The sequence below is a fragment of the Scatophagus argus genome, chromosome 16 (assembly GCF_020382885.2).
Source record: "Scatophagus argus isolate fScaArg1 chromosome 16, fScaArg1.pri, whole genome shotgun sequence".
Lineage (NCBI taxonomy): Eukaryota > Metazoa > Chordata > Actinopteri > Scatophagidae > Scatophagus > Scatophagus argus.
The window spans coordinates 13,581,780-13,606,390 of NC_058508.1; the positions used below are offsets into that span (position 1 = coordinate 13,581,780).

The 24,611-nt window shown below is 42.2% G+C and overlaps 1 long non-coding RNA gene across 5 annotated transcripts in view; it reads left to right on the plus strand.

Moving 5' to 3' along the window:
• Positions 1–24,333, plus strand: part of LOC124073093 — an 89,025-nt gene extending 64,692 nt beyond the window's left edge. For 4 of the 5 annotated variants that reach the window (XR_006845640.1, XR_006845638.1, XR_006845637.1 and 1 more), the window contains 3 exons: positions 8,980–9,041; positions 21,378–21,437; positions 23,442–24,333. This is a non-coding gene — a long non-coding RNA (uncharacterized LOC124073093). Of the gene's footprint in view, positions 1–8,331; positions 8,776–8,979; positions 9,042–21,377; positions 21,438–23,441 lie in introns of those variants that run through there. The other variant, XR_006845639.1, reaches the window with a different exon arrangement.
• The last annotated feature ends 278 nt before the right edge of the window (positions 24,334–24,611 follow it).

Below are 24,611 nucleotides of genomic sequence, written 5' to 3' on the forward strand. Positions count from 1 at the left end.
TACCGCAGCATTTGAACAAACACACACAGACAGGAGGAGGAAGACAGAAAACAGAAGAGACAACAGGCAAGCTATTGTCTTGTCTTACGTATGGTGGACTCAGAAATGCTCATGTCTGCAAGTCTGATCTTAAAGTATGAGCTGTGGTTTTGTGTAATATGGCTGAGCTGCTGCTGCTTCAATATCAGTCAAGATGACTAACATGTTCACCCTTTAAAAGTAAGACATAAGAGTAATGGCACAGGAGACTTGACAGGATGCTCAAGTACTAAAGTAATAAAAACTTACTCCATGACAGATGAAGAGTGGGCAACCGCTAGTTTGGTTTGGTAGCTTTTGTCCACAAAGATCAGACACCATTGTTATGTGCATCTGTATAAATTCTTGTGAGATTACTTTTTTTCATTACATTTCATATTCTGAATTGAACTCTAATGGGGCTTACTTCAAAGAAGTGAAGAGGATATTTCCTGCTGTCTCAGGGCTTAGCAGTAGTTCAAAGCCTTCCAACTGTTGACAGCAGCTGGTCTTCTCAGGAGCTCTGACTTTGTCCTGCCGTATTACAAAAAGCTACTACTCAACTTCTTTAGTCAGTCACCACCAGTACAACACTATGCATCCCCCACACCCCCCGTGCACTGAAGTAAAAAGCTTTATGATTTTGACTGTATTAAGCTGTGTGGAGAGATATCAAAGCTTCCCTCATCCATCTCTGACTCTTGTTTTTTCTCTTCAGTTGGTTTCTTTTCCAGTCCCAGAGATGGCAGTGCCCAGAGGCAGTGTCAGTGCTCATATTTGTGATTTTGTTGGCAGAGGAACAATGGTTCAGTTTAGGCAATGCATTCCTGATCATTGACACACTGTGGTATGGCGAAGGATTAGTGAGCACCCTGGCTTTCTGATTTTTCAGCGTTGTCTCGTGAGCAACACCTGGGTGTATCCATGACAACAGGCATCACAATGAACAGTGATTTTGCCACCAACCGGTTTGACAGAGAGTTGGTGGCGGTGCTTGTGCAAGGAGGGTCACTAAATAGAAAGAGAGGTGGGAAATGTTTGCTTGACATTGCTAAATGTAGCAAGAAGTCAATCCTTGCTCCAAGTGCCCAGCTATAGTCAGAATTTAATTTTTACTCTTTAATACAAAAAAAAAAAATCATCAAATGTGTTTGTGTGCAAGTTTCTATCCTATGTTCTGTAGAAACATTTTTATAGGGCGGAGATGGTTTTTCTGCAAGAGGAGCGGGTCCCATTCTGACAGCCCCGATTACCTGTGTCTGGCTAGGCCACATGTGGTGTGGTGGTCTGATAGCTGGGACTGAGGCAGCATTGTTAGACGACAAGCAGTTTGCTCCTAATGCCCTGCTCCTCAATCTTATCAGCAGGAGCCCACAGCACCCATATCAAGCATCCTGTTAAAGACTTAGACTGACATCATGGCTCTAGTGTCTACCCGAGTGATATTTTCATCTATGAGAACCTGATACGTGGTTCCGCAAGGACGCATTAAGAAATGAGTCATTGTAATTTCAACACACTCCGTATGAATAAGTTGCTGTAAAGAACGTGTTTCAAAACATTACTGTCTATTAATTCTGACGACTGCAGTTCCAATTTGAAATCCGAGTTGCAACAGTTGAAGTAAATGTTTAAAATAAATAAAGTCAGCTGATGCTTATCAAATTGTTGAACTGGATGATCAACACAGATTTCAGTGTTTTCTGACATGACCTAAAATACTGTTTTGATTTTAAAGAACATCTATTAGGCCTGGCCTTTATCAGGAATATTTTGGTGGGGAAAGTCAGAGTTTGAATGACGGGTGCAATCCCTCGAGTTTGATCTGAAGCTATCCTTACAGCATTTCTGCTCTGTGTTTAAGCTCCCTTGTCAATTTCAGCATTGGATTTTGCTTAGTTTGTTTAGCTTTTGTAACCTTTCCTGAATAGGAGACAAACCTTGAGAATAAACAGATATTGCAGATATGACTTTCTGTCATAAGAAGAAAACAGTGTGTCCACTTACGGTTACTGTCCATACACCCACAGGTGACTATAGTCTACTGCAAAAACTTTATCCTAAACTTCTCTCATTGTATTAGTAGTGAGCACTGATAAGTAAGGTGTTTTGGCCATTTTTTGTCTACCTTGTCATGTGCAGCGTGGCAGTCATGATAACTGACAAGCCCATCAGTTTGGAGCCCCTTGGAGTCATTGAATGTTTCCATGTAGCTCACTATTTGGTCACCTGCTGCGTATAAATAATTTTCTATGATGTTTCTGCAGATTGGTATTAACCTGTGCTTCTACTACATGTTACTATTTGACGGACTTTGGTATCTTAGTACAGGAGGCCCCTTTCCCAGAAGTGTCTCCCATGTATCCAACAATAAACCTGCACAGGTAAAATCGATAACTGATGACAATGGTCTTATTATTCCTAAAGGTAACTAGTGGAAAGTGGGGGAATTCCAGGCATTGGTCTTATCAGTCTGTCACAGGCAGCTTTAACAACAGGAGAAATTTTAAACTTTAAAAAAATAGACAAATGTATCATCCAAAGAATTCAAACACCCAAAAAAGTTGACTGAGTGTAGTCGTGGGTGGCTGCCGAAAATAGCGCCTGAGTAGTAAAAAAAAACAAACCTAAACGTACTTCCTGATAGCTGAGATGTCAAGGAAACATAATGTAGGTGGAAATGATGGCTGAGAGTGTAGTGAGTGTAGTGGAATCGGACCTAGCCTGTTAGGGATCCTTCCCGCTCACAACAAGTGGTTTTGTTTGGCACTGTCCCTTTGTTGACACTGTCAGGTTCTCATGCCTATTAGGTTGCTGTCGACAAATGGGCACCGGGGGGTGACATGCCCCGCACAATGCCATTGGCTTGCACGTTGTCGTTGTCAAATCCTCACCTGCTTCCTTCACTCTGATGGCTCTCGGCTGCTCCTGTGGAAAGGTGCACAGGCTGTTTTTTCTTTTTGCATTTTGTTCTTATGGGATCAATAGATGGCATACCTGTTCAGCCTAGTTATTGTATCCCTGTGACATCACCAACATACCCATATCCATTTCTCTCTGTCATTCTTTCATCCTTGCTGCTTCAGCCTTGTCATGCCAATAAGGAAGTCTGTTTTGTATTTAAATATCCAAGTATGTTTTCCGATTGCTCATCCATGTGTGGGCACTTGGGCGCTGGCCATTGTGAAAACAAAATTCCTCTGCCAATAATGAAGGAGCGTTATAGGCTTTAACTGCGATCTTACGCCTGTAAGGCAGCGTGGGAAGTTTGGTGAACTTCCTGACCCCACGCACCACTGCAGCACATTGACCCTCATCACGTGACAAAGGAATGTTCTGTGTCTTTTGTTTTAACATTCATGGCACTCATGGAGTTGAGAGCAATTTTGCATACTATAGAATGATCACTAGCTTGGCATTTTACCTCCCCATTCTCCCCCGGTGTTATTCCCAAACAGGATTTGCGGGCAGCTCTCTTCTGCATCTTTTAAATCACTTCAAATGCTACTGAAGCCTTTTTCACCCGAAGCGGGCACCCAATCTAATGGCATCATTTGGGTCTGCTCACATCGAGAGAATCAACCCCTTTTTTTCCATGCTTAAGGTTTTGTGAACGGGGAAGACAAAAGGCCAGCCCAGTGAAGCGCATCTCTGCTGGCGGGCTGAATAGAGGGGCCCCTTTCATGGCTGTTTATGAGCACCCCTCTTCAAAAACACACATACAAATCACATCCAGTTCTCCCAATGGCTCCTCTGATACGAGGATGATGGCAGGGAGGGAAGCGGAGGGAGGGCTTGCTGTGCCTCTCTCCCCCTTTTCATATGCTCCAATTGATTGATTTCCACCCAGTGTCACCCCTGCTTTGCTATCACATCCTTCAGTTTGTTTTCATAGGCTGAATCACATGTTACATAAGAGCAAGTTGGGCATCTCTGCTGAAAACATCATTAAAATGTTTCATATAACAGATGCTGGACAGAAGGACAGAAGAAAGGGCACCATTAAAAACTGTCTGTTACCTCTGATGTCTCAGAATGAAAAAAGAAAAGATACAGTTTATTAGGAAAAACATCTATCATGATTGTGAATCTCATGAATGTGTACATCAAAAGTAAAACAAAACAAAAATCCTGAGCTGTTTATAGTTTGGGATTTTCAAATGTGGGGATGGCTGCTTTTTTTTTTGAGTAAAAAAAAATGACGAAAAAAAATTCATCAATTCATTGTTTATCAAAGTACATGTTGATAAATAATAATAAATAATAATTTCAGCTCTATATACAACAGAAATGCATCAGATTCCACTGCATTTGTTAGAAAGTCTGCTCCCCACAGACCCCACAGAGAGTTAGTGAAGGTGATGCAGGTACGTTATGTGTACCCACTTCTCTCTGTCTCCTTCAATATCTGTTATTTAAATTATTGTGAGTAGCACAAGCTTTCCAGATGGTTTCCTACAAAACATAGCACGGTTTCCAGTAATAATTAGTAATAATATGCAGGCCTGTTGACCTGTTGCAGCAGGAAAGTTTTGACTGGATTCAGATATCCTGTGTAGCATGAGGAAAATCGAGTTCAACTGCAGCTTTCAGCCATCAGCTGCACTTCAAAATAAAAAAATAAAAATGTCTTGAGTGACCACTCCACTATGCTGTCAGTGTACTGATGACTAAAGTATGCTTTTTTTTTTTTTTTTTTTTACACTGTCACATTGTTCCACTGAAAAAACAAAGTGTGCTGCTGTCAAGATGTGACTAATGCTGCTAAAGAATTATGAAACCTTTAGAACAAAAGTGTCATAAATTCTAACTGTCATACTCTGGTTTTATTGGCTGAATTACATATCCACTGCATACATAAATTAAGAAAATCACATCAAAGAACTGAATTAACTTCATCAGTTCCTCCTTGAATTTCATTCCACAGTATCATTAAAAAATAATTGACATAATTATGATATTGTTTTTAATGTTATTGTTTTGATAATTAAATACACGGGCCCACCCAGTGGAATTAAATTCTCTTCCAAGAAGTTTTCTCGTCTGTGGGACTGAGTATGAGTTTCTGTGTTAGGGTGCACATGTTCCTGCTTAACAGAGAAAGAGAATTTATGTTCATTCAAACGTGTGGATGCAAGCCTCTTTCCTTGGGTCCCATATGAAGGTCAGTGAGCTGACAACCTCGAAACAAATTGCAAGTCATCCCACCACGATGTCGATCCTCTCGTCACTAACTTTTCCGCTCTGTGTCATATCTTGTTCAACAGGTAGGGTTTGATGGACAGGAGGAATGCAGGCTGAGGGATTTGTTTTGTAATGGCAGGCCATTCTTTGGGTGTTCTTAAGCAAACAGAGTGGCTCTATGTCCTGTTTTTTTACAGGTTTCACACGTCACTGTTTAAACTCTCAAACAGGCTGGTCCCCAAGAGTACATGGAAGAGAGCAAACAGTGCTCTAATACTTCACCACTCTGACCTTCTGCTAACTTGATACACACATGGACAAACACACACACACACACATACACACACCTTTAACTAATGTATTCAAACCATGCCTTCCAAAGATTTTTGTGTGTTTTTTTTTTGTTGCTGCAACTGAACAAAATACAGCAACAAAGACATGGATAATGTTGATGTAAACCTAATCCAACTTTTGTCTCCCTCTCAAAGTGCTAAAACCTTGGAGGGTAAACAATCCAAAAGTGTGGATCAGCCTGGTGTTACTGGTGAAGTTCAGTTTGCAACTTTTAACAGTATTTTGCAAAATACTTGAAAAATATGACTCTCCGTTGTCTGCTCATGAAGAAATAACATCGTATTGTATTTGTATTGTATTTCAGTGCATGGCGTCATAAATATGGGTGGTAGGTGCTTTATGTCATATTTGAATAGCATATGATCGCCCCATTTCAGGCCCTCTCAGGCCATCCTAATTGAGTGCTGCTTTAACGTGCGTGGAAAATCAGTGGGAATTCTGTGGGAAAGTTTAAAAAGCTCATAAAATGATGGATTTTCAAGTGCTCCCTAAATTCCAACAAAATGTATTGAAACAGTACAATGTCTGTTTTTATTAATGGAATGGAAAAATATAGAGGAAACGTGTAGTGCTCCCTGGTCGGTGCACTCGACCGCGTGTCTCGGGCTGATTTAGTTTATGTAAGCATGTGTGAAGTAGTTAGGCGCGTATGTGCCTGGACTTGTGTGTCACTGCACTGTGCCTTTACAGTACTGCCAAGCTCCCTGCCATGTTGTGCTTTTATGCAAACATAAAGGAACCAGACAACACCTACTGCTTCTACGGATCCCTCTGCGATCCTCTCTTTACTGTTCTTTTCTGCTTGTTTTAAACCTGTCCCGATATATGAGGCATTCCTTTGTGGTTGTGTAACATGATTTGAGGCGAAAGAGACAGAGACAGAGAGAGAGAGAGAGGTTCGTTGGGTTTCATGTCCTACTGTGCGCTCATATTTCTCAACCCGCTTCACAGTTGTAGGTAGCTGCCTTATCGTCGGCCTCCTCAGCTCTTTCCGTCATGCGTGGCCTACCTTAATCTCTCTTGTGTACTGTAAACTGCCCCCTAATAACCCCGAACACGATTAAAGCAAACATCTTAATAATGGCCTGCCTCATTATCAACTCACACTGGGAAAATGAGTGGTTCAACCTCACCTTTGCAGTCGTACACATGTGGTTCAGAACTAAGCTGGAGAACGAGACAACCTGCTTGTATCTTTTACCAAAAACGAAAAAAAAAAAAATGAAGAAAGAAAATAACAAGCACAAGCTTGTGAGCTTGTCTGATTTTCTCATTAGAACAATTAAAGGAATGGACAGGATTTTGGGCATGCAGTGATTGCTGCTGATGAATCAGCCATTAGAGGATTATTTTCTGCTGTTTAAATGAGAGTGAGGTGCAGGACTGAATGTAGGTTGTTGCTCTAGAGGGTGCTGTTTACTGAGGAAATGTGCTTTCCTCGCTGCGTTCATCCCTGCTGCTCTCATCAAATCTTATCCTTTAAACTTTCCAGAAAACAGTGTTGTTGTTATTTTTTTCTTTTTAAATCCGGGGTTAAAATTCAGCGTAAACAATGTTTAAACTTCTCTGTGCAGATCTTTGATTTATCGATATTGGTCGATTTTTTAATTTTTTTTCTAGATCAGATTCGACTCCAGAGGCAGTGTGAGTCAGATAATATAATACATAAAACAGCGATGTCTCAAAGGAAAGATTTTACAAGTCTGTAAAAGAATTTGTGGTATTGTGCTGCAAGGCTTCTTCAACCTGACATTAGGCCACTGTAATCCTGCTCACCTGTGGCTCCCACTCGACACACACACACACACACACACTGAACAGACATACAGATGCCTGCAGATGTTTACACAAGTTTCACACAGCCAGCATGGGTAGATGATAAGCTGTCAGTCAGACCTCCACTGGCAGAGAGGAGACAGGGAGGAAAAGTGTCCGTGGTGATGGTTACACCTGTGCTGTCTGTGGTTTTCCTGCGGCGGTATTGCAGGGTGTAATCCCTAACATCGCCCGTGTTTATGCTTGTGTTTTAGTTACAGGCCTGATACGAGCATGCTTTAGAGCTTAGATGCGACTTCTGCTTCGCTTACTCCTCAGCTTGGCCCTGGGGCATCCTCCCCCAGCCTGCCACACACAGGCTCATCTCCGGCATGTATGGATACAGTAAATAAACACAGTAGCTTTGGGCATGTGTCATACCTCCTTTGCACTGCATTATAGCAACTTAAGGAGAAGAAGTAAAAGTCTTCTATACTCCTTTTTTAAAATTACTTAGTAAAATACAGACCTTGTTCTGTTTAAAGTTGTTATGTAAAATCAGATTCAGTTCTAAATTTAGAATGTGCAAAGCCGTTTTTTTTTTTTCTCCTGTTGATTTGGACTCGGATTGCCATAATAGGATCGTTTACAGGGAACATTAAATTGCGGTTGTTTCCTTATGTACTCAAAGTATTTGAGGAGGTCTTTTTTTGTTGTTTTATACGGTTAGTATTTCGTCATCGAGTGACGCCGGCAGCTGAGGTCATGAATGGAGAGTTCCAGTGCCAGTGACTGAACTCACTTTTTTATTTTAGTAAATATGCTAAATTTAGAGCTCAGCCATGGCCAAAAGTTTGTCCCAAACTCCCCGCCTGACACACCTTTCAAGAACTGACTCTTAACATCTGCTATTTTTATCATCTTATTTTTCTCCCCCTTTCTTTTTGCTCCTTTCTCTCCTTGCTTGTTTTTTTTTTTCAGACACACTGTAAATGATCCAGTCCTGGTTTTCATTTATGAGATTTGTTGGGTGGATTATTATAGAGAGGATACTAATTCCCCCTAAAGGGAGGACATGCTTCAGCAGTGTTTATAAAAACACTGTGCTCTGACGTGAGTAGCAGTGGAGAACCAGTAACAGGTCCACTCTGCTAACACACCCTCCTTGCACCGCTGCCCAGTGAAAGGTCTGTCGTAATGGTGGCAGATCAACCCTTCAGTACGACGGCCAATTGGATAATGGGATTTGGTTTGCTGTTCTGGGGAGCAGACCGAGCTGTGACAGTGCATAAACTTACGATAGTGTCTGCTGACTGAGACAAAAAGTAAAGTCTAACCTGATATAAGTACAGTATTGCAGCCTTGTGGGTTTTTTTCTTCTGTATGATGTGACATTGATGAGATCCACCCATCGCTCAGCTGTTATTTCTCTCAGACCCTGGCGCTCTGCTCCACTGTAGAATGGTCAGTGTTTTGGAACCTGGTCCTGTGGGTTGAGGTTTTGAACCATTTTCCATTTGTACCTCATATTACATGCTTTAACACTGTTTCACCTAAAGGGACCCAGCTGAACAAATGGAGAGTGAAGAGTTAAGCAGATATAGCAACCTAATAATATAGTTGGTGTGTGAAGTGACGTTTGTCTTCTTTTGATTTTCTTTTTCACAGTGAAGGAATCGAAAATCTTGGAATGAGATGTCAACCTTATATTACTTCCCAGGGATCTGCTGGTGAGTGTATGTGTTTCTGCAAATAGTCTCAGTGTGCTTGCGATGTTTAAGTTCTCTCCTGTAAACCTACGCTTGTGTGCTTAAGCATGTAGCCCCACTGGGAAAGTTTTCATGTTATGTTGTTATCCCCAAGACTTTTCTTCCAGTAGTGTTTTGCTCTGTGGCTCACCCAGATGTGGTAAACGTTCTCACTATCTATAACAAAGCAAATGAATGCCAGAGACTTATAGTGTTACTGTGGTTTAGGCTCATAAAAAAAAGTATTTTAACTATTGGCACAGCCGATAGCTAAATGCTGTTAATTATTTAGCTTAACATTAAGAAGTTAGACTGAGTTTATTGTGTGATATTCTTGGTCTACTCAAGAGATTAACGGCATTTTAACACAAATATTCTTGTACGCTACCTCACAAAGCCACAGCCAACAATTCTGTTCTGTGACTGTCCTGTCGCCTGTCGTACTCAATATACTTATCTCCTCTCCCACATCCCATTAGCCTCCCCCCTCTCGCTCTACTGGTGCCCACTATCCCTTACTCCCTCATTCAGCTGGTTCACCCTCTACCAAACAGTGTGTGCCTGTCAGCATGTCACCCCAGGGTGATACCCCTCTCTCAGCCCCTTGGGGCCCTTTTGACTCCGCAGCACTCCGTGTTTGCCCAGTCATTTGGGAGCCGGATACGGGGATGAATTGTTAACTACAGCAGGTCACCCTGTGCCCCACAGCCCCTGGCCCTCTCTAGCCCCCACACCCACCCACCCACACCACCACAACCCGCTGTTGACTCATCTCCATGGCAATGGGGCAGGAATTTGTTTTCTCTCATGTGTCCGCTGCCAGCCAACCCCCCCCCCCGCCCCCCCCCCATCCTCTCAGCTTCTGAGCATCCAATCAAAAGGCAGCTGGAGGGCGTCACATGGTCAGGAAGTGTTGAGGGTGCACCCTACTGTGCAAGCGGTGCTGTCACTGGAGTTTTTGCTCTGCTCTGCTGGGAAAATGTGAGCGATTTGTTTAGTAGGAGAGTGAGCAAACTCGTCAATGAAGTCCTGACACACAACCATGCAGATAGCGTTCTTACGCACGACCGGCAATGTACGTGCACACACATACACACAAGTTTTGAGGCAACTGCGTACAGACATGGTTTAAAACGTGTAACTTATTATGAAATAAATTCTGTGTAAGCCATTTAAATCCTCCTCCTGCAGCCATTGTGATGGCCTCAGTTAAAAATCCTAAACAGAAATCCTAAACAAAGTTGGCCTATCATAGGTCAAGTCTATCTCATGCATTCCTCGTTGACGTGGTGATTTTGTTGCCACACGTGGATCTGTCTGATATGAGATTTTTTGTCCTTTCATTTTTCTGAGCAAATCTGGCCGTATCTTTACGCTAACACATTTTTGCACGGTCGGTCAAATTCCCATCATGGTCTCAAGATATCGACAAGCTCAAGCGTGTGCATGTGTGAGAGTGTGTGTTTGCCTCCACACATGTTATTAGCTCAGGGCAGGTGAGTGTTTGCCTACCTGTCTTCCTTTTACGAGGTGAGTGTTTGTCTAAGGAATGCACCACGTCCGATTTGTCATTGACTCTTATTGTTCAGCTCATCCAACTGGTGCCTTGACGTTGAGTTGTGCTGTGCCCTGGCAAGTGAGAAATATGTGCTTTCTTTCCTTTTTCCTCTTTTGCTCAGGGTATTTGCACGTTCTTGGACCAAAATGTGACTTGGTGGAAAAGTATTAAGGATGGTAAATGCATTCAGAATGAAAATGAGAGGAGTTAAACCCGTATAGAGAAAAGTGGAAAGCAAAGTTATTAAACATTGAAATCAATGTGACCGATTTCAGAGCATTTACAGAAGTTTTGATGAAAGCCAGAGTTTGAACTTGGCTTCTGCACCCAATCTGTAACTATATGGAGGGCTCTTGTTTTAGAACTGGCTCATCTGAGATAGAAAATAAAGTCCACACTCTTCAATTGTGCATTATGCAAACTGAAGTGAGAAAAACAGGAAATAGCATGTTGTAGAATTACTTCGAACTAGATACATCCTGTAGACACATACGAAATCGGATGAGCCAAGAGTACAGAGTCATGACAAATGTCATGTGCAGCTTTTCATGTTTGGTCATATCTAGGAATAAATAAAAGATCCTTTGTTTTTTAACATTTTATATACCAAGATTTTTACATGTTGAATTCATCATTTGTTTTCTGTGTAAAAAAGTGCATGCTTGTATGAATGTATATACATGTTTGAATTTGTATGCATGTGTGACTGTGTGCGGCTGTCATCCAGTGCCACCATCTGGGTGGTCCTCACGGCTGGTTTGATGGTAATCCCCCTGTCCCATAAATCTGTGTCCGGGCTCAGGCCGGGAGCTGATGTTGTGTGACCACTGGAGCGAGGGGCTTGAGGCACTAAGCCGAGACGCCAGCCGCTGCCCTGCCCTGCCCTGGCCACACGTCAGCTCTCCACACCACCTTTAAAATAACTCATCATGCATGGCTGACTTTGGGAAACAGCCTCTACTCTAAGTACATACGAGCCACTAACAATATAAGCCACAGCAGAAATGGAGGGCAAACTCATAAACTGTAGCACCAGAAAATAAAGTTTCATGACTTATAACCTGCAAAGTTGGTGACTAAACTTTTCCCTCTATTTCCTTACTTTCAAAACTTCTTCATTTGGGAATGGGATATTTTTCTCTTTGCAATTTTCAAATATTATAAAAATATTTTTGCTAATAACGCAATTTGTTTGTTCAGACCAGTGACTACCAACCTGAAGTGACTTCTGATAGCCTTGTAGAGAGCTGCTCTCAGTTCAAATGTTTCTGTCTGACTGAAAGTGCTAAGATTAAAGCCATATCTTAGTCTTTGTAGGGCCTATACCTCTCTCTGAGAATGAGGAGGGAGGATGAAGGCCTGTCCGAGCTGTCTGGCTTGCATACAGCTCTCCGCTGAGCTTTTATCTAGGGAGATTGGTTGCAGCTCTGCCCAGACCCGACTCCCAGGGAGTGCACAGTCCTGAGACCTGTGGCATTAATAAAGATAATGCTGTTTGGAATAATAACAGTCAATTCTGCCCAATAGAGGGGAGAGACAACAGACATGAGTGTAGCCGAATACAAAAGAAGCAAAGATGAAAGGCTGAAACGTAGGCCTGTGCACCTCTCTGGCTCTCTTGAGGGGAACTGATGGAACCTATATCAACATGCACACACACAAACAGTGCTGAGAGGGACCCTATGCCGATTTTGACCCACGGGTGCCATGACGCAGAAATGTAATTTGTTCTTTTGTCTGCTAAGATCACAGAGGGAGAGCAGTGACTCGTCTCTCTTTTTATTCGTACTTATTTTTTTTTCTTGCTCCCCTCCTTTTCATTGTCCCTGTTCCCTATTGCCTTCAGTGAGTGCAATTTAGTTTGATGAGCAGGTGGTCTTTTTTGAATCTCACAGTGCTTTTGGCTCCCACCTCTGGCGTGTGGTGCTTTCAGTTGGAGTCAGTCATGTAGGCCAGGATTAGAAGGGTGGAGGAGAAGGAGGAGGAGGTCCAGTAAGAGTCTTGGTATTGGCGACCTCAATGCCCTGCAGTCAGAACCATGCAGAGTGCAGATTGAAAGAGTTATTTTGTTGCAAAAGCTTTCCACCGCACCCCAGATGGCTTTTGTGCGGGCCCGGGACATGCTTGGGGACAGGGTTAAAACAACGTTGTCTTTCAGGCTTGGTGAGTCTCTGGGCTCAGCAGGTAAAACATTGTGAGCCAAACAGACTGAGAAGGCAAAACATCGCCTTGAATCTGAATGGTGGACCGAAACATAATAGGTGGATTAGAGCAAAAAGATGACTTTACTACACTGAAAAAGACACATACACACATACAAAGAGATTAAGGCCTCCAAACATCCAACCAAGTTAAGACTAAGTGGAGCTTCTCATGTGATGTCACATCAGACAAAAGAGTTGGTTTAAGAGATGGAGGGAAACATGCATTGTCTGCATTTCCGGTGGAAGCCATCATTTTTCCTCCTTTCGCTATTTCCTAAATGACAGGTTGCTTTGACTGCTTTACCTTTGATCACAGCGTCATCTCACACTGCTAATTAATCAACCCTGTTACTCCTTCGGGGAATTTATGACCCATTAGTTTATCAGTTCAGCATTCCTCTGCAGTAATATTCATGGTGATGCCTAGACAAGTAATCAACAGGTGTGCTGCACTGCTGTCTGTCTCAGGATGCCTTCTTCTGCCCTTGAGCATAATGACTTTAGCATATGAACTGCCAGACATCAAAAATCTTCCAAGTGACAGCCTACTAAATAGTCTGATGTTGGTCGGTCATGTGGCTGGATTCCCTGGATTATACCGGTTGCTAATTAGCAGGTAGTGTCAAATTGGAAAATGCTAATGCCAACAGGTGAATCTATCTACAACTAGCTACAACTTTGATTTGGTTATTATTTTGCAAATTGTTTCGAAAATGTCAGGAATATTTGAAAAATGTCCTCAGTTTTGTTTGATAGAGGTACCTAAACCCAAAGATATTTCATCTAAAAATTCTATGAAACACAGATAACAATATACCTAAGAGGTGGGGTCTGTGAATGTGACTCATTGTGGACTAAAATCTCTGCTAATCAACCAAACATTGATTCAGTAATTTCAGCACTGGTTTAATTACTGCTCTGAATCACTGCTTGGGATATATTACTCTGCATGTAATTATATGATGAAGTACAAAGTAAACATTTACTCTTAAAGAATGAGATGAGCGTGATTTCCCTAAATCAAGAAAACTCATTATATTTTGACATAATGACATTTTGACACATGCACATTGCCGGTGGATAATAGCACATGATCTCTGTATTACCTGGCTCAGTGACAGCCTCAGTGACCGCAAATATTCTGTAGCTGGATATGTGTCTGTCACTGGAGAAATATTCAGTTGTCACCCCACAGAATATGGCCATCAAGAAGGCAGTGTCAAAGTGAATAATGTAACATTAACAAAATGATTGCTTCAGTCTCGGTATCAAGCTCAGGATTTTGTGGTCTGAGCTGTAAATCAAAGTGGGAGGAGTGATTGGTAGGACTCCAGTTGGTTTGAGTTTTTGACATGGAGGTTTCACAAGTGGCCACTTCCACTCACACTGATAAACAGCAAGGATTGGATCCAGACCATGCTGGGCTGTAGGTGGAACCCTGGGGCCTGTAACCCACGCAGACTGGAAATGTTAGTCATTTGTTTATTATTGGTGATATTTGCCTGCTCCTAATTCAAGCATGGCTTAACCTTGATGTGTTCCTCATCCCACCTTTTTCTACTGTTGTAGCCTCTGACATTTACATCAGGAGTTTTGTGTGTGTTAATGATGTATTCATAGACAGTGTGTGCACACACACACTTGTGCATGGGATGGCATGCTTCCAGGCATGTGCATGAATGTGTGTTTTAAGTGTGTTTGCCATTTCACATATGTTGCAGAGGGATATTTGTAATCAAAAGGGTTTGACAGATATTCCCTCTAACCTGATCTCATGTAACACTGTGATCAGTGTCAGTAGGAAGACTCCGTCACTGCGGCTGTTATTTTATCCCATGCCAGGGCATCTTGCTCTGTGGCCATGCTTGCGGCTGGAGTGTTTGGATCTAAAAGTTCCAGGCTCTGAAAAGTATTATTTGTCTCCTCCCACCTCCCCCCCAAATGGAAACACTTAGAACCTTATAGGAACCAGTTCATCAACAATGGTAAAGCAGTGTTAATTACAAATGGAAATTACTGCAGGTGTCATGAAGGCGGAGAGAGTTGTGCTTGCATGTCTGTCCCATGTGTTGTGAAACTATTGGCCGAGGGTCACCTGGATCACAGAGGGAACAGGCTTTGCTGAGCAGAGCAAACTTGTTCAGTGTGACCTTTAAAGAGCTGATCCTGAACTCTACATAAATCTGTTTCCAGTTCCAAAACACAACCACGCACATGCTTATTAACGTGCTGTAATCTTTCATCCATCGTGCTTTTGTGGGTGAGAAAATCCAGCAAGTCTGCACAAGCACTTAGGCTCAGCGCAAAGTCCTTGCTCCCCAGTTCCTTCCATGAACATATGCACAGATGCAGATACACCACAGCTGCAAGACTGCCAATGTATACATTATGTTGACATGTCATTATATTTCTGTGAGTAGGCTTTGAGGTGGAAAGGTTAAGAGTGATGGTTGATAATTTACTTTGATGCTTGGATACTTGAATTAACTTGTCAGGATAAGAATTCCATTTCACTGGATGGCACAAATAGTACTATAAATGATTTGAGCGAAAGCCAACTCAAGTTTCAAGTCATTCAGGGCACATCCAAAGTCACAAGAATCTATAAGTGCTGCTGTTGGTAAGCGTTGATAGTTTTACGTATCAAAGAACAAATGATTTCGGTCTTATGGTTAAATATTCAAAGTGCTGAGATATGTAAATCCTACAGAACACAGTATTTTGTATCCTTTTCTGTGCGATCACAAGGTCATAAGTTGAGACTTTATGCTCTGGCTTTCAAGTCTCAAGACATAATTTAATTACTCTGGGCCAATTTTTAAAAATCAGCTTGAACCATGTTCAGTGAACTATCACACTGTGTTTGACCGTCCTTCTGCATCCTTTCTTACCCTGCACACAAAGTGTTTTTACTCACTGCACATGGAAGCTGTCCAGCTGAAGTGGTCACAGCTGAGCTTCATGGGGTGTTGGTTAATTGGCAGTTTTTGGTAAGTGCAGATATGCTCCACTATGCATATCTTCCTCAATGTCCCTTGTAGTATTTGCCTTTTTAAAGTGTTCTTTAATTGGCTGCATGGTCACAGTCTCCTGCTTTAACTGTTCCCTGTGGCACCTGAATGTGGCCTATTTGACCCTGAGGCCCTGGGGTGAAAACCTCATATTTGGCAGCCAAAACCAATCACCGTTTCTGCCTTTGTTTTCATTCTAACTCCACCTTTGCCCCTTTGCCCCCCTTTTTCCCCCTCTACCTCAGTACATGTCTTTAATGTACGTTTTGAATCTGATTTCTTTTTCATCAGGGGACAGTATTGGGCCTCTGAAAAGCAAAAGCCGTTTTGTTTCAACACCTTTTCATAATCTTTACCCAGCCTGTATTTATGTGAGTGTCTGCCATCATCAGTCAGGCCGTTCTGTCAGCATGGTAACATGCCTGCCCCCTTAGCCCCAAAGAAAGGCCTCAAATTTGAGCTCTAGAGGACCCTGAGTAGTCCATCTGATAGATCTGGCCACAGCTTCGCCCTACACACCAGCAAAAGCACACCAGCAACTTCCAACTGGGCTGCATCAGCACTACTGAAAGACCTGAGAGGACTATGATCCCACCATGGGGTGTATGGCTGTGGCTCCAGCTGCACTACGCTTTAATCCCCTTCCCTTTTAACCACAATGGGAAACATGTGCTTACTCTGTGTAGGGTACAGGCCCACCATGGGAGAAGCTGTTTACCTTCACTCTAAAACTAACATTTCACAGCTTCTGTGACCACTCCTGATCACTACCTCTACTGGATTAAAAAAAAGGTGATAGAAGATCATTTGGTGGCATTTTTGTTTTGGATAAAAACATTCATCACCATTGTTGGTGCTGAAAACTGTCTCCTCATTTATCACCTTGTAAAATTTGACACACAAATCAGGTTTTTCCACAGTTTGTGTGTATGTTCACCAAGACAGGAAGGTTGAGTTGTCTAATTTGTCTTATTAAAGAGCTGCCTGATGTAACTTTATTATCCTTTTAAATTTCCATTCCAGATTGAGTTTTGTGTCTGTGTCTGATGGTAGCAGTTTTGTCTGTGCAGGCAGGGAACAACAACAGAGAGATGCATTGGTGTAAAATGGGAACTAGTGGTCATAGGCCAACCTAGAGGACAGGAAACGCACTCCAGATGAAGATACTACATTGTTGTTTATTTTATCCCTGTTTCTGTCTGTGTGCTGACCATATGTATCTTGAGTTACATCACAGAAATGTATGTCATGCCTGGTTACATACTGGACCTGAATTTCTTAAAAAAAATGTTGTCAGTAAAGTGACTGATTGTTCAGCTTACATAATGTCTAACATAATGACAAATACCATCATCACCAGAGCCACCATTGTCTGTCCTTTTGTCTGACTAACATGCCATGATTAATTTACAGTGATTCAAAGCTCCAGTGTGTAGGATGTAGGGGCAGAAATTGAATATAATATTCAGCATTGTGTTTTCAATTGTGTGTGATTACCTCAAATTAAGAATTGTTGCATTATTATTATCTTAGAATGAGCATGTTAAATCTACCATGGGACGGGGTCCTCACCAGAATGGTCTCCTTGAAGGCATCAAATGGACTGACCATTCAACAGTGTAACTTTGACAAAAATGCTAACTGCACTGAAACTGAAAAAAACATTGATAACCTTTGATAACTCTTGGAAAATTGTTGTCAGTAATGTAAGTAAGCATATGTTTGTTACTTCTATGACCAAAATATTTAAAACCACCAGTGTGATGATTTGTATCCTTCAGTGGTTTACGCTGGGTCCAATCTGAGGCTTTGGAGGCCAGCTCACAACTCCTGGCTGGTTTCAGTCAGTCAGACTGAATCCTGGCCTTCACAGGTGTGGCAGGTGACCTGAGAGATGAGTGAGCTCTTCCTGGGGGTAACAGTAGTCCCATCCAGCTTCCCCAGCTTCCCCTGCTGCCCAGCCCCACTCTGCCCTTTCCTGTCGTCTTATCTGAGCATCCAGTGCAATCTAACCCAGGGCGCGGTCCCCCTGCTCCTCCATTCTCCTTGCTGCCGGTCTCCATTGCTGGTCTTCTCACATGTCACTGTGAGGAAAGAATGACCCACTTGAGTTGGACTTGAGCTGAACTGACTGACAGAGTCCTGACACCCCATTGTAGGCACAACCGTTTCAGCTTCCTGCCACCCACAACTTCCCACCCTCTGACCTCCATGTCACCAAGGACAAAAGGAACACAAAGAGCTACACATTTGATATATTTAGAATTTTGATGATAAACTTTGAAACAGCAGCTGTTGGTTAGACTTGATAGAATAGTAATTCATTTTCCTTAAAAAGTTGTTAAAGACAAGAAAAGTTGGGTCGATGGGCCAGAGGGATGTGCTGATGTAGAGCTTTCTCATTAGCAGCGTGGATACTTGATGTCAGTCCTGTAGGAAAAGAGACTTGTACTTCCTCCATCTGTCTGGGTTTAATTAAGCCAACCAGCCCACCGGCAGCCAGCTTCTTTTACATTGTGACCGAGGTTGAAAGACTCAGAACAAAAAACTGGTACAACTGTAGATCTGATAACTGAAGCTAAACTTTGCAGAGACGCCAAAATATTTCAGTTCCATAGAAACCGACAGACTGATAATATTTACACACTCAATATGTTTTATCACTCTACACTTACATTAATTTACTTATTAAACTGCTACCTCAGTCAAATTAAAAACATTGACTCAGTCAGATTTGACACTAATTTAAGCAGAAGAAACAAGTGTGACTTCTTTACTTTAACAGATCAGTGATTGGTAATCTGAAAAGGACTTTCTTGATTCGCGAATCATCTATCATTTGCATTCCTGCCAAACACACTATAAACACGTTTCCACATGTGCTCATTCCACAGCAGAGCTGCCAAACAGCAGTCGAATGCTGCTGAAAGGAGGCTTATCACTCCTCTGAGATTTTCCTAGACAAAGAAATTGTTTTGTTTTGATTGTTTCATTCAGTGCAATATGTTAGCTATGCTCATTTTAGTGTATGGTGTATATAGTCCATGTGTGTTGTATATTTACTGTATCTTGTAAGCTGATATGTACATTTTGAGGCAGCATTTCCGGACTCTTGATACTGGCAGTTTGTGTACATTCACAAAGACGAGGAGGTTTGAGGGGAAAAATCTGATTAAGGTGTGTGTGTGTGTGTCAGTGCATGTGTTCCTGTGTGTGGACCTGAGCCTTGAGCTTGTGAGTGTGTGTGTGTGTGTGTGTGATTGTGTGGACTTTCAGACCTCAGCTCGGATATGTAATCTGATTTGCAGAAAGGAACAGGTCGTTTCACATGACTGGTTTAAAGGACCACTGGCGCAAGCTTGTGCCAGTGTCCCTAACTGGTTTCTGTGGGTGTGGTGGTGGTGGGGGGGCTTGCATGCTTGTGCGTGTGCATACACCTTAAAAATATTTATTTGTTTCACAAAGTGTGCTGCAGAAATAACTAGCATTTGTTGACGTAGGATCCTAAACGGTAGGAATAGAAAGTTGTTGAACTTTACTATGCGGTTGAACAAACCACAACACTGCATTTATTCCCATGTTCTCTGTGCTAAATGAGATTTATTTGGCAAAGGTTATGTGAAAGTAAGACCACTTGTAATAAACAGTCCATTACACATCTGGAAAAAAGTAGAGTTCTGCTTTAGACTCTGATGCGTGTTTTGTTTGCAACTTTCTGTTTATACATCTCTTATAACCAGAGCTTTATTTTGAACTAATGGACCATCAGAATTTATATCAAATAATTGAAATCATCCTATAGCCTCAGCCCTCTTTAGAGGACTGCTGGGACGAAATCCCCTGAAAGTTTTGCCTCTGAATCCTCTCTGTTTTTTCAACTTTGTTTGTTGATGTTTTTTCTGGGTGGAGATTCTCGGCTGTTTTTCAGAGCTGGATGTGGTCCATCATGTGATTCTCATTGGAGAGTGGCTGGAGGAGATGACCACAGTAGAAGCAAGTGAGCATGGATGAGCGTGCGTTTGTGTGTCATCTGGCCTTGTTAATAAATGCAGATTGTTTTCCATCTGGGGGTCATCAGTTGTGGTCATCACATACACAAGTGAAAGGGAGGGGGGCCCTTAAAGATGATGTTTGCAGCCTTGAGAGCACTTTTTGATGTGTCTGTGTAGATTTTTGTTTACACAAAGACATGATGAGAACTTTCAAGTTGTACATATACTCTCACAGTGTTCATGTCTGTCTTTTCTGAGAGGTTCAAGTCTGTGTGCTTGGTGTTTGGCTGCATGTTTTCTCTGCTGTGTTTGGAGAACTCATAAGCAGGACGATGCAATGGGCAGGAAGCTCTGATCCCATCAGGCGCGTCAGCAGGGGCGGTTTTTCATAAGGTAGTAATCTCTCCACACAAAGGGGTGTCCAATATGCGAGAGAGCCCCTACCCCTGAGCTAATCAAGACCTGACCAACCCTTCTCCTGGTTCGCCAACCCTCTAAGCATTACCTCATCTGGGGGCTTAGCCTAGCCACATGCTGCTCCAGCCTGCTGGTGTACATGATAACTCATTTAGCTCAGTACGATAGCTAGAAAAAAAGCAAAAAACGGAAATATAAGAAGGCATATAAAAGAAATGGGACCAGCACACAACTACCTATGGTGCTTGGTGCCAGGGAAAGGTATTTTAAAAGGGAGAGGAAAGAAAGAATCATTTTACCATGTCCTCCAGAAACTCTGGGAAGTAATTTGCCGGTATTCAGTTTCTCTCCCTGCCGTCCTGTTATTGCTGTTTTCCCCTCAACTCTTGGAGCCTTCAACCTGAAAGGAGGTTTTCAGGTTCAGGCTTTGTGTCACTGGGAAACAGTGCATTTTTTTGCCAAGGTAACAGGTCTGGGACGGTGAAACTCAGAAGCAAAGAGAACCTTTGTCCCTGAATGGATGAAGAAGGGACCAGAGCTGTCATTGGTCCAGAGAGCACAGCTTCAGCCTTTTTAAAGAATGTCTGCATAAAGAAACCGGTGATTAAAAAACGCTTCTTGATCCAATATCTACCTGAACCTGTTAACCTTATAAAATAAAAGCAGCACACCGTGTAATTTCAAATGGTACAATGGAAAAGCCACTTTAACTGCCTCTGTTCTGCTGACCTGCCAGCTACTGCAGAGCTCCACTGAAACTTAAGATTAACATAAAACAAAGTGGAGTGATCTGTCTCATTTCTCCAGGTTTAAGTTTTTAAATGTTCTGTGAAGATCCTGGAGAAGGTCTGAGTCATGTGGTCATTATAAAACTGGCTCAGGTTGACCAAGAGCGTTGGAAATTCTGCAAGGAGGAGGTAGTCAAGTTGACTGATAGCAGAAGCCATCATACCTATGAAAAACAAAGAAACAACTGATTGCTTTCTCGTTGTGCTGTGAGAAAATAGTGTTAATGCAAGTTTGGGCAGAGCTGGACTAAATTACATCTGAATCCTCAATTTTTTTTCGACTTCGTGTCTACTTTTGATTGAGCTCCTTCCTGAATCATTTCAACCCCCATCCTTTATCTTTTTCAGATGATCTCAGATCCGAGAAGAGGCTGACTAATGGAAACATGATCTCAAGAGATTCAACAGGTAGAGATGAGTCTGTTTCATATTTGATCTTCTGTCAGGGGAACATATGATCACATGCAGTGCACTCCTATTATGAACTGACAGTTTCTATAAACATCCAGAGTATGGTTCATTCACTGATCAAACAGAGGTAGCAGTCCTAGTTAACATGTATATGAGACATGGTTGAGGTGGTGGCACTGGCTCTGTGCCCATGTTCTTCTTTTTTTTTTAATGTGTAACTCAAGTCATGACAGCACGGTAAAGAATGCAGTGGTACAGAGATATCACTTCAAACACGGCGTCTCTCAGGAGCCTCAGATCCTTTCAGTGGAACTGAATGGAGATATGCTTTGATGACCCACCGCAGAGACGGTGGCCTTCAAAGAAACCTGTTGATGGCCTTGTACAGGGCAGCCAGAAGACTGAATGAGTGCTACTGTATACGTGCGCCTCTCAGGGTAGTCGTGGGTGTTCTCAGTGGAGGTCAAACATGCTTGACCCCAACATGAGTAGTCTTTTTCTATAGATTTTAGTTTTGCATTATCTTCTTTTTTTCCCTACTCCCAGGATCTCTGGGTAAATGAAGGGGAACTGTGTGTTTGGATGGCAGTCTGCCAGCAGACAGGTACAGTAGATGTGCTGATGAGGGAGGGCGATAGGGGCTGGCCTCAGCCGCAGCCCCAGGCACAGACAGGCGTACACGGGCAGGCTGAGACTCAGAGGCAGGTTGGGACGTGGATCTGTATGCTGATGTTGCTCTACGGGCTCTGCTCCAAGGTGAGGCATAGGAGAGAAACGTGGGAAGGGAAAAACCAGAAGATAGGGCAAATGGAGAGATAGACAAAATCGGGTGAAAAGGTGATTGTTGAGTGGTAAAGCTGAAAAAGCATCCAACCAAAAATGAGGGTAGACAACAAGAGTTTAAACAAAAAAGCTTAGCGGGCTGAAAAGAAATGATGATGTGTGAGGCCCAGCAGAAGGAGAGAGAGCAGTGAAGGAGGAGAGAGATTAAGAGAGCGAGGCCAAGTCCTGTACGCTGGTGGAACGTGACTCCTCGCAGGTAAACCAGCTCAGAGGTGCAGACAGGCAGAAAGAAGATGAGAAGCATTGATTGGTGACTACTTATCCACTGACACGTTCCTCTTTCCCCCAGCAAAGAACAGACGGGACAGGCCGGTCCTTCCACTCTGCTGCCATGACAAGCCTGAGTGGTGTGTGGGGGCGTAATGTCACTTTGTTTGTGAGAGGGTGCACGCGCTTGCTCAGGCAAAGCACAGTACAGGTTGTCAAGAGGCCACCTACCTGCATTACCTCACCGTAGATTTTCTGAGGTTGCGAAAAAAAGGTTGATGTTGATCAAGACTACTTTCAAAACAGCAACGTAATCTTCCATCTGTTGTTCCGGATGTGAAATAATTTTCTCATGATCTTACACAACTGTTCACACACTTATTTTTTCGATAAAAGTGATATTTCATTTCTTTTGTCATTCAAATGAGTCACATCTTTTTAATCAGGGCTTTTTTGTCCTGAAGTGACATGACGTGACATCTTAATTGGGCTGAAAAGTACTTCGTTTCAGCTCCCTCACAAGAAGGCCTGGTGATTTGTACCAACACTGTTGGAAGTAAAGCACACAGGCTGGATTTTGCCACCACTCATAATGTGATAATTTCAGCTGTGGCTGAGGCTCCGGGAGGTTCATCTGTGAAGTCTTTCTGCCAGTTTAAATCCTCGTGCCCCATTTTTTTGGTTTGGAAAGTTTGCTGAAGCTGCCTAATCCTATCTGTTAAAGGAATCAGTGATGCAGAAATTTGTGTCAATAAATCTGGGGTTTTTTTAAGAAGGCTGATCATCTGATGAGCAGTTACTTTCAACACTAAAAACAAATGTGGCCAGAAGATATTTAATAACAGTAACGCTAAATTTCTTAAGTGTGGGTATGAACAACATGTGTCAATGTTTAAGCTTCAAGTAGTTGTTGGCCTCAGTCAGTCATTAGTGTCTGTATTATGTTTCTAGGATCAGACTAAATCCTGGTTTGGACTGTGGACCAGCATCCCCTGCAGCAGATGTTTGTTCCTGGCATGGCTGCGAACAGCATGACCTCCATCACTGACAACCTCACTTGAAAGATCCAACACCAGCAGCGTGGACTTTGAGAAGCTGTGACATAAACTCAGCGAGACAGTAGAGTGTATTCTGCTGCTCCGGCATCATGGAACAGATCAGTCAAGCCTGTCAGGAGAGGAACTCTCAACAGGAAAGTCAGCTCGAAGGATATACGTTTATTGGAGTTAGCACAATGCAGCCACACATTGTTTGACTTTTCTAAATTGATCCTGGATTAATATTTTCCTGTAGTATACATCTGTTTTTGATATTCAGTATTTATTCACGCTGTTGCTCATATACTGTAGTTCTGACATATACTCTACTGTTCTGGATACAGTATCAGCAAATGCTGGAACTGTAGAGGGAAAATAGTCAGATATTATTTTTATTTTTACTTTATTTTTATTACAGGCTAACAGCTGCTCCTAGACATGTGCAGTCACATAAAGTAGTTTATCTATTGAAGACAGTGTGAAATTAATTAATACATAGGTAATAAAAATTGCTTAAGGGATCACTCAATCAAATGGAACTCTAATGTTATCTTTTGGCATCTTAATTGCAAAGACAAAGAAGCCCTTGTAATCAAGGAGCTGATGAATAAGATCCCAAAAATGTTCTTATTGACACCTTCACATTTCTTTGTGACACATTGGCAGCCTGTGTTAATATTGATTAATAATTCTGTCAAGGTGTTTAGTCTAATGATGATTTACAGCCCCATAAGTTTTGTCATGTCACTGAAGCACTTTTGCTTTGAATAAATAATAATAATAAAAAAAAAAAATCCAAGCTGCTGCCTGCTTGTTTTGTCGTTGCAGCTGTAGATTTGTGAGGCTATAATTGATAATATACTTTAATGTTGTTCATTATGTCTCTGCATATGTTTGTTTGCTTTTATCATTAGTCATGTTGGCTTCATTAATAGTCGGGGCCATTGGGGGTTGTGTCACTTTTATGTTCACTGCTCAGGCAACAGAAAGGAGAGTGAAATTGACCTTAGAAGTGAAAACGAAAAAATGTGACTTTTAAATGTTGATATTGGAAATCACATGGTTTTACTTCACTGATACTAGT